The sequence below is a fragment of the Aptenodytes patagonicus genome, chromosome 1 (assembly GCF_965638725.1).
Source record: "Aptenodytes patagonicus chromosome 1, bAptPat1.pri.cur, whole genome shotgun sequence".
NCBI classification, from domain to species: domain Eukaryota; kingdom Metazoa; phylum Chordata; class Aves; order Sphenisciformes; family Spheniscidae; genus Aptenodytes; species Aptenodytes patagonicus.
The window spans coordinates 53,302,179-53,311,060 of NC_134949.1; the positions used below are offsets into that span (position 1 = coordinate 53,302,179).

The following is an 8,882-nucleotide window of genomic DNA, read 5'->3' on the forward strand; positions in this document are numbered from 1 at the left end:
TAGTATGCAGACGCTGAGGAGAAGGCAGATGCTTCACAGACTTTGGAACATTGATACTAGTTCCTCGTACCTGGTCTGCTTTGTGCTTACATGTCTCTGTGGCAAATCAACAGGGAATGCATTTGCTCTGTAACTGCGAGTCATTGCAGCCTTATGATAGTCCATCCACTTCAAAACAGCACTTCTGCTGCGCTGACTCATACCTCAATGTCTCTTCTTGCTCCCCTTCTTAGACAGCTTTGGATAAGTGTCATCTTGGTTGGGGTACACAAGGATGTCTTTGAAAGTCTGGCTTCAGAAGTGCATACAGGCTTCACTGAGAAAACACAGGTGGCCATTGTTTTCAGCATAGCAGGACAGTTGGTTACCCCTTCTTCAGGGTTGTTTAAGAATTGCCATCACCAGCTCAGGTAATAGTAGGTATTTTTAGTAGATACGCTTCCTCTTCCTGCCAAATGGGGAGTGTGAGGAGGTTGTGCAAGAGCATGAGCTGGCATATTGACTGGCATTTTTGGTTCAGGGTTGCCCTGATTGGAAGAAGGTGTGGAGAACGTACAAGATGGCTGATGCAGTCAGAAATAGCTGTCCCAGAATGGGAGTGGGTGTGCAGAAGCAGAGCAGTGAGTTGAGGCATGACCAAGGACTCTCATTTCTAAATTAGCAGCTTTCTGATAAAAACACACTTAGCGATGTACTCAGCTATTGAAAATGGTGCTTCAAGAGTCTGTCACACTGTAGGCTTTCCCCGTATCTCCAGCAGGTCCAGAACTCCCAGCCAGATCTGCTTTTGCCCTCATGAACAAAGTGAAGAACACGACAAAAGGTCTACACAATTTGTTGTGAGCCTGGCTCTGGTTTTCTGAAAGTGCTTAGCAATGCCAAAAATTTGCAAGAGATGTTACGGAGATAGCAGAAGTCCTGTTCTAAGAGAAGACAGCCCAAGGAGAGGTCTGTGCAGGAGCCTGAGGCAATACCAGCTCTGAGGCAGAGAGCAGCAGCTAAGGAAGATCTGACTGCAGCAAGCACCACCACTTACACAAGTGGTCACATCTCAGCTACCTGACCGCAGGGATCAAGGAACAGGAGGAACTGAGACGTGACTGGCAAAAAGGTCTAAACTAGCTAAGTGTGAGTGGTCCCACAAAATGCAAACAGGCAATGTTTGATCCACCAGAAAGTCTCCCAGCTTAAAGTTAACCATCAACATCTTCTGAATAAAATTTGAACCTGCACAGCAGGTTTAGACCAGCCTAGCAATGCTGGTTTTGATCTTGCTCTGGGAGGTTTAAAGCCTATCACCTGATCACAACCCTACCAGTTCATCTCATTACACTACCTCTAAAGTAATTAAATTACTATGAGACTTCAGTTGTTATTTTTCACTTGCCAGGACAAAATTTGAATCTGTTGCATCCACTGAGCAACATGTTTACATTCAAATGCTTAAATGAGTAGGCCAATTTTTAGAAATGCTTCGTTTACAGGTCACTTACGTTTAGATGTCTACGTATAGATTGCTGTTTGTTCTTTAGCTATGCTTGTCTGAAAAAGCTAAGCTGGGGTCTTTTTATCCAAAGAAATATTAGCAGTAGCAGAGACCATCAAAAGAGAACGCTGGTTGTTCCCATCACTTGTTTATTATATGGCATTAATTCTTCATCTAACAAGCTAGCAAATTAGCTTCCTGTCTAATGTCACTGAGATACAAACTTACAACTGTGTTACTGCTGACGGAGTCAGTATCATGCCATACGGTCAGTAGGTGTACTTCTGCCTTTTACTCTCAAATCTCAAAGTAATCGGTTTCCATTTCTCTCGTTCCCTTTTTAGGTAGGTAAGAAGCAGGTGCTCGAGTCCCTTCGCCCCAAGGACTGCTGACTCCAGAGCTTCTCAGGTTCCCGTAAAAAGAGATTGCCTGCGTGAACGAGATGCAAAAATACAAACGCAAAGACATCCGAGCTGCTGCTTTGCTCCTCACCGCCTCCAGTCGGGCAGTTTCCCTGCACTGCCATTTTCACGGATCCGTGCACGTAGGTCCCCAGATCGCCCCGCCGCGGGGCGGGAGGGGAGACCAGAGCTACGGGTGGGGGCCCACGATCCCTCTCCCTCCGCACGCGATCCCTCTCCTTGCCAGCACGCAAAGTCCTGAAGAATCCAGACAAACACGAGCCACGTGGGAGCCTCTCTCCTCCCCCCGCCCTCTCCCCGCCGCCTCCCCGTGCTGGACAAGCTGTAGGACACCCGCAGCGACCGGCACAGCCCCTTCCCCTCGCCGGGCCCGCAGCACACGGCGCATGGCGTTGGGCTCCTGCCCATCGTGCGCTCTGCTCGCCCCGGCGCTCCTGCCCAGCTGCAGCCTTCCCGAGGTCGGGGGGGGGCAGGAGGGCGTGGGGGGCTGCGGTGCCCCCCGGGGGCCTCCGGGCAGACCCGGACCGGCGCCACCCCCCTTCCCCGCGGAGCGGCTGCGCAGGGGCCGAGGCATCCCGCGGCTCCTCGTTAGTATAGTGGTGAGTATCCCCGCCTGTCACGCGGGAGACCGGGGTTCGATTCCCCGACGGGGAGAGATGCGCTCGCGCGCGCTTTTTGTTTTCCCGCCATCCTCGGCGCGAGTAGCGCTCGGGCCGGCCGTTGGCCCCCGGGCGGCAAAAGGCGCCGGCCCCAGGCGGCGCGCGCCCTTCAAGGCGCCGGCCCCAGGCGGCGCGCGCCCTTCCGCCCTGCGCGGAGAGGAAAAACGTTCTGCGCCATCTCCCCGTCGGGGAATCGAACCCCGGTCTCCCGCGTGACAGGCGGGGATACTCACCACTATACTAACGAGGAACTGCCTTGGCGCGAGTTTTGGCGGCGCTGCCTTTATGCGCAAAGCCACGCACCGTGTCGGCGGGCAGCGGCGACGGAGGGGTTCCGGCAGAAGGGCAGGAGGGGCCGTCCCCGAGCGGCGGGATGCGGGACCCACGAGCCTGCCTACGGCGGCAATGCTGCGAGAGGCGAGCTCGGCACCACCGGGGGGGGGGGGCGGGAGGCCCTTGCTGCTAGGGGCCAGCAGTGGGTGTGTGGGTGGGGAGAGCTAACGTACTTGCGCGGGAAGGCGGGAAACGAAGCAGTGGCGGAGGAGGGGGGGCCGGCGCGGGGGGCGCGGTTTTAATCGGTGCGGTCGCCGTAGCGGCTGAGAAGGGTCCTCGCCCGCGCCGCCCCAACCGCCCCCGGCCCTCGTCCCTCCGGGGGCGGGGGCCGCCCGTGGTGGGCGAGTTCTAAAGCTCTGCGTGATGGTGCTCAGCAGGACCTCGTGGCGCAACGGTAGCGCGTCTGACTCCAGATCAGAAGGCTGCGTGTTCGAATCACGTCGGGGTCACTTCCTTTTTAACTTTCTGCTGTCGGCTTTCACCGCCTTCATCTCGGAGGAAACGGAGGGACGTTAATTCCCCCCCCAAGCTCAGGGTCTCGTCTGTTTTCTTGAGCCTGAGGGGGAAAGCAGAAGTACGAAACGAGGGCCGTCTGAACAGCGCCAGCGACGAGGCAGCCTGCGGAGAGAAACACAAGAAACGGGTGTTTGGAAAGCATCTGGCTCGCAGATTTCGACGGCGGCGGCGGTTTGGGGGAAGTGCTGGGGCGAAGCAGTGCCGCGAGGGGACAGCAAACGAGGACGCGGCTTTCCCTCCCCGCCGCTGGCACCGCAGCTGCCTGCAGCGCGCGCCGCCCCGCGCCGGGGAGGCGGAGGGCGAGAGGGGCCGGGGCCCGCCCGCCTGCGCGGACGGGGCCCGGGGCCCGGGGCCCGGGGCAGCGCCGCTCCGCCGGCAGCGCGGCGCGGGGTCCTCCGCTGGAGAGGAGCGTGCGCGGGGCTGACCGGGAGTCATGGCGCAGGGTTGCCGCCGCGTCAGCGTCACCGTAAAGGCCCCGCTGGATAAAACGGACGCGCCTGTGCCTACGGTGTTGGTGTGTACAGGTCTTCCTAATACCACGCTTAAACACAAAAGGCAAGAACGTGTCAAAGACCTACTCAAGTTTTACAAAGACAGCCCGCTGTGTGGAAATGATGAGAAAAAGTCAGAAGGGTGTATAGAAAGAGTAACTTTAAGTTTTAAATGGGACAGAGGCCCCCAAAACGGCAGGGAGACCCTGATTTCAGTACAGAAGTCCACACGAAAAGGAGTGGAGGTGAAGGCAGGGGAAGCAAGCGGCCCGGACGAGCCCAGAGCTGGGACAGGTGCTGCGTTAAGAACCCTGAAGGGAGCAAAACCCTGCTGGGGAGGGAGAGGGGAGCGGGGTGCCAGGGGAGGTGCTTCAGAGGGTGATGGGTTTAGGCCGTGGAACAGGAGAGTTTTCTCAGAGTAGCCATTTCCACACGCTGAGGTGCCAGAGGCAGAAAGGCACAGTACTTAATTTTGATCGAGATACGAGATAGCGAGACCTAGAAGTAATACTTTAGTGATTTGGATGGACTGGAAAGTTTGACACTTAATGAAATTTAATTAGGAGGGAAACAGAATAGTTTGTCAAGGGCCTGAATTTGAGGGACAGAGAGAAACGTGCCAGAGATACAATTCCAAGTTTGTAAGAGTTGATTATTAGTGTTGTAAACCATGGCAGAAAATTAAGAGAATGCAGGAGTTTTAGAAACCAGACTCAGCAGAGTCATCAAATTATGTGGGTTTTTTTAAGATACTTTGTTTTTACAGGCTAGTATTTGTTCCACATACCCTTAAAACTTTTCAAATACAGAAATTCTGCACTTAAGGTAAGTGCTCTGTTCCAGTGCTTTGCTATCCTTACTGTTACGAAGTGACTATTTGTAGTTTAACCCTGACGTCTCTTTTGCCATAGCTTAAATCCAGTCCTCATGTTATTGCACTGGAGAACAGGTTATTCCCTTTTTATAGGTACTTCTTCCATATTTGAAATTCGTTATGCCTCTCCATAGCTGTTCTAGAGTAATAGACCGCGTTTGCTGGGCCTCTGATTATTTGTATCGCTTGCCTCTGCAGCCTTTCCAAATGAGCTGCATTTTTAGGTGCCCAGAACTGGTCACAGTATTTCAGCTGACTCAGATTTTACCAGGTCTGAATAGAAGAGGAGGACTGCCTCACGTGCTATGCTGACTGGACTTCCATTTATGTGGTTAGTCCTTTTTTTTTTTTTTTTCCTGATGCATAATCTGTTAGATGGATGCATTTGTTACTGGGTGCATAATCTGTTAGATGTTTCCCTGGTCCCACAAAATATCCTGTGTCTCTGCCTTACATCAGAGGGCTGGATGTAAGAAGTGGTGGCAATCTGCTTGCGTTCCTGTACCGCTGCCAAAGCAGGTGCGCTGCTCTAAGCGTTCCAGATTGTTGCCAGACAATATCCCTGGCTTGCAGTAAGGGGTTCATCGAACGACAACACAGAAGATCTATTAGTAGGGGTCGCAGTTTCCAGGGTGTGGTTTCACACTAATATACCTAACGTAACGTTGAGTGCAGGTTGTCACAAAACAGTCTCGCTCTGCCCTGTCCGCCCCTGCCTGCGTGTTTCCCCCGTTCCACTTGGATCACGCCTTGCAATTGTGCGGCAGCAGCTGCTGGCTCCACATGCAGATCTGGCGGCACAACTACTAGATCCAACACAAGGAAAGTGTCAGGAGTGCATGGCCTGGGACAGGATAGAGAGCAGGATCATCCCTTTCAACAACAACCACAACTGCCAATGGTTCGCTTAAATTTTCTGTCAGTTGTTCTTTGGAAGGAGAGCCTACTGTCCCCAAATCAAAATAATCTAGTGACGTTTCAAAACTAAATGAAAGAATTAAATGCGCCTTAGCTATGTGCAAACTCTCCATCTCAATTTCCCATCGGTAGAATGGGCATAATAATTCTCTTCAATCTCACAGCTGTTTTGTCAAGTTGAGTCCATTAATTCTGAGGCACTCGACTACACTGATGGGTATTTGTCTCTCACCAGCATTTCTACAGTAGGTGTGCTTCTGTGCTTTTGTTCCTTTCTAACTTTTAAATACTTCATTTTGTAACCTGGTTAGAGAGTTAAGACTGGTCTCTTAACACAGACTTTTTTTCTTATGAAATTGTTACTAGCTAAATATAGACAATAACTTAAATCCACATAAGGTTCAGAAATCTTGGAGCTGAAGTAATAGCTTATATATGGTAAATATAGCTTCTGCACTATCTCTGTCTGTGTATGATAAAAATAGATATCCAAATAATTCTTGTTTGGAAACGATTCAGTGTGGGAAACTGCCCTGTAAATTGTCCTTTTCATTTCTGTCAGTGTAGTTAAGTAGGAGCTGATACTTCTGTTTTCAGTCCTTGTTGGTACAGGCCTTTGTCTATCACAGTGTCAGCAGTAAGTAGTTTTAAAACGGTTACACCACTCAGTTGTACACATTTCTTTCCCTGCCTGGGGACGGGGTGGTACAGACGACACAGATACAGCAGCATTCCCCAGCGGGTGCCAGTGAGAGCGCAGTCACCTCGCCTGTCCCCCTGGTATAACTACACCCGCTGGCAAATCCAGCAGGAGATGCGATTTTTTCTGTAAGAGAATTGCTCTAGAAGTGATATGCCCCGTTATAGTAAGGCATGCTTTTTTCTTATCGCTTTGCCATTTCTACTTGGATTATGCTTAAAGACATTTCTGATAAGCTAGAGCTGTTAAAAAGCCACCTAAATTAATCAAGAACGTGGAGAAGAAATGGGTAGTTCTAGAAAGTATAGTTACACTGTGCCATAACGATCAGGCAACTGCGTATTTTATTTATAGTAATGCTTTCCAATTTCTGTTGCCTTTCTGGGAGGGAGTATTATTTTCAATGTGAAACTCACTGTGCGCCAAGACTGAATTGATACTTCATATAGGTTTTTTACATTTCCTTTAGCTAAGAAGATTTCCGTATCAGCTCAGTCTACGACAAGGACATGTCTGTAGCACTTCCTTAAATGCCTTTGCCATGAATGGATTTATAGCCTTCATAGTTTTACTTATGAAGTAAATATGTTATGAGGCAAATACTATATGTGAATGCAAATTATACATCTATACTTCATTATGGATTAAATGTTATCCAAACCCTCCGCTGAATTTAGGACACTTTTTTGAACACAGATATAGAAAATTCATTTTTTCAGTGTAGCACAACATGAACTACCTGTCTTATTTTTATGGGTGGCATTAGAAGTCAGGAATCATAAATTTGGGGAACATCAGAGCTAGAAATCTGAGATAATTTAGAAGGCATTCAGTGTTTTCATGTCAAAGAAGACGGTATGACTGAAAATCTCTTTCTCACGCTTAAGGAAAGCTAACAAATTCCAGACATTTGGGAGGGTCCTACAAAGGAAGGATTTTTGGCTTCTACTTTCAGCATATTTCACATTTTTAGGCAAGCTTACAGCAGTTTTTCAGCCACTGAAAATGGCCATAGTCTCACACCATTTGCACTTTTTCCCTAAACTTTCCTTTTGTCACCATTTATACTGACAAGAGGTAAAATGTGACTACCTGTTCCTCAGGTAGAAGCAGGTATTCTGGTCTTTGGAAACCAGAACTTGCTGTTGGGGATAAACATTTAAGTACTGGAATGCTTCACAGAAGGCATGGCAAAAAAACAGTTTTGTACTCCAACCTTTAAGACGTAAATCATCTAATAGGCGTATGGACCACCTCATGGGGTTTTTTCCCCTGTAAAAACATTAGAAAGATCTTTTGAGCTTGTTCATAATGAACTCGTTCCCTTATCCCCTTTGACTGCTGCCTTAGGCTACAAAATGCAAGCTTTCTTTCCTTCAACCGAAACAATAAAGGTGCAGATCCTCAGCTGTATTAAGGTCTGATTGTGGTGACAGTTGCAGGTTTGCAGGTTCCAGTGTTAATCATTATGTATGTGCACATTTTGGCACTTCCTCGTGTTACTTTCCCTGTCTCTACTTTGCCTGGAGAATGCCTGTTGTTCCCAAGGAGCGACAATGAAAAGCGTAGAGCCAGGGAATAAAGGACAGTTTTGTGCCAAGGATTTTTTATGGACTTTGCTTCCCAGAGAACTCTACTGCTCTGAAACAGGGTGACGCTAAAGTGTTACACGATGCTTTTTTAAGCTTTTGTCACTTTGGAAGCAGCTAAAGGTAAGCCAGTAAGAGCCCAGCATCCATGCAAGGGAGTTATGTCAGTGTAACAATGTAACTGAGAAAATCATTCAGGAAAGATAATACATATTTCTATAGTTGGGGAAATAACTCTCAAAACATAAATGGACTGTAAATATGAACTGTAAGTAATGTCAATCTGAGGCTGTGGCTCCACAACCACGGTACTGGATTTTGAACAATTAGCCAAAACATATGATGCTGAGCTTCTGCTGTCTTTATGCTTCTATGCCAGTTTTGCCTGACAGCAAAAAGACAAAAAATACAGATCCAAGATAAAGCCAGTTAATCCATCCATTTGTTACGACCAAAGCTGAACTGGGAGTGTAACTTTGTGGTGATTTACTACTTCATACCGTATTGCTGTTGCATTTTTTATGCTACACTTAATGCATTAAAACCAGACTTACCATCAACGTACTTAGATTCAAAGGTGTAAACTGACTTCAAACTCAACAGTTTTTGTTCCTTCCACTCCTCAGGGTCACTCACAAGAAAAGCGAGCACCAACTGTACTCCATATTGTGAACAGTACAATGAGTTGCAAATGGCGGCTGCACTCCTCTAAGAAGCAGTGTCAGAAAACAAGCTTCAGGCCTAAAGTATAGTGTCATTATTGTCTGTGGGGATGTTAGATGGTGCCTGCACCAGTTTTTTAGATTGCATTTCCGCTGTTAACTTTGGTTAAAATTTCCCAGACCCAGTTCCCCCTTATACTGCTTTAGAACATTTTTTACTTGATACGAATGG

General features: G+C 48.6%; 1 long non-coding RNA gene and 3 other non-coding genes across 5 annotated transcripts; 3 read left to right on the forward strand and 1 right to left on the reverse strand.

The window, feature by feature from the left end:
* The first annotated feature begins 2,490 nt into the window (after positions 1 to 2,490).
* Positions 2,491 to 2,562, forward strand: TRNAD-GUC (transfer RNA aspartic acid (anticodon GUC)). Its single transcript has one exon. It is a non-coding gene; the product is annotated as a tRNA-Asp (tRNA).
* Positions 2,563 to 2,745: 183 nt separating this feature from the next.
* On the reverse strand, positions 2,746 to 2,817 carry TRNAD-GUC (transfer RNA aspartic acid (anticodon GUC)). Its single transcript has one exon. It is a non-coding gene; the product is annotated as a tRNA-Asp (tRNA).
* Positions 2,818 to 3,277: 460 nt separating this feature from the next.
* TRNAW-CCA (transfer RNA tryptophan (anticodon CCA)) lies at positions 3,278 to 3,349 on the forward strand. Its single transcript has one exon. It is a non-coding gene; the product is annotated as a tRNA-Trp (tRNA).
* Positions 3,350 to 3,809: 460 nt separating this feature from the next.
* On the forward strand, positions 3,810 to 7,061 carry LOC143158750 (uncharacterized). 2 transcript variants are annotated; one of them, XR_012995057.1, is made up of 5 exons: positions 3,810 to 3,930; positions 4,674 to 4,732; positions 4,980 to 5,112; positions 5,864 to 5,944; positions 6,869 to 7,061. It is a non-coding gene; the product is annotated as an uncharacterized LOC143158750 (long non-coding RNA). The 2 variants fall into 2 exon arrangements; XR_012995056.1 differs by having other exon boundaries at positions 4,674 to 5,112.
* Positions 7,062 to 8,882: the final 1,821 nt, after the last annotated feature.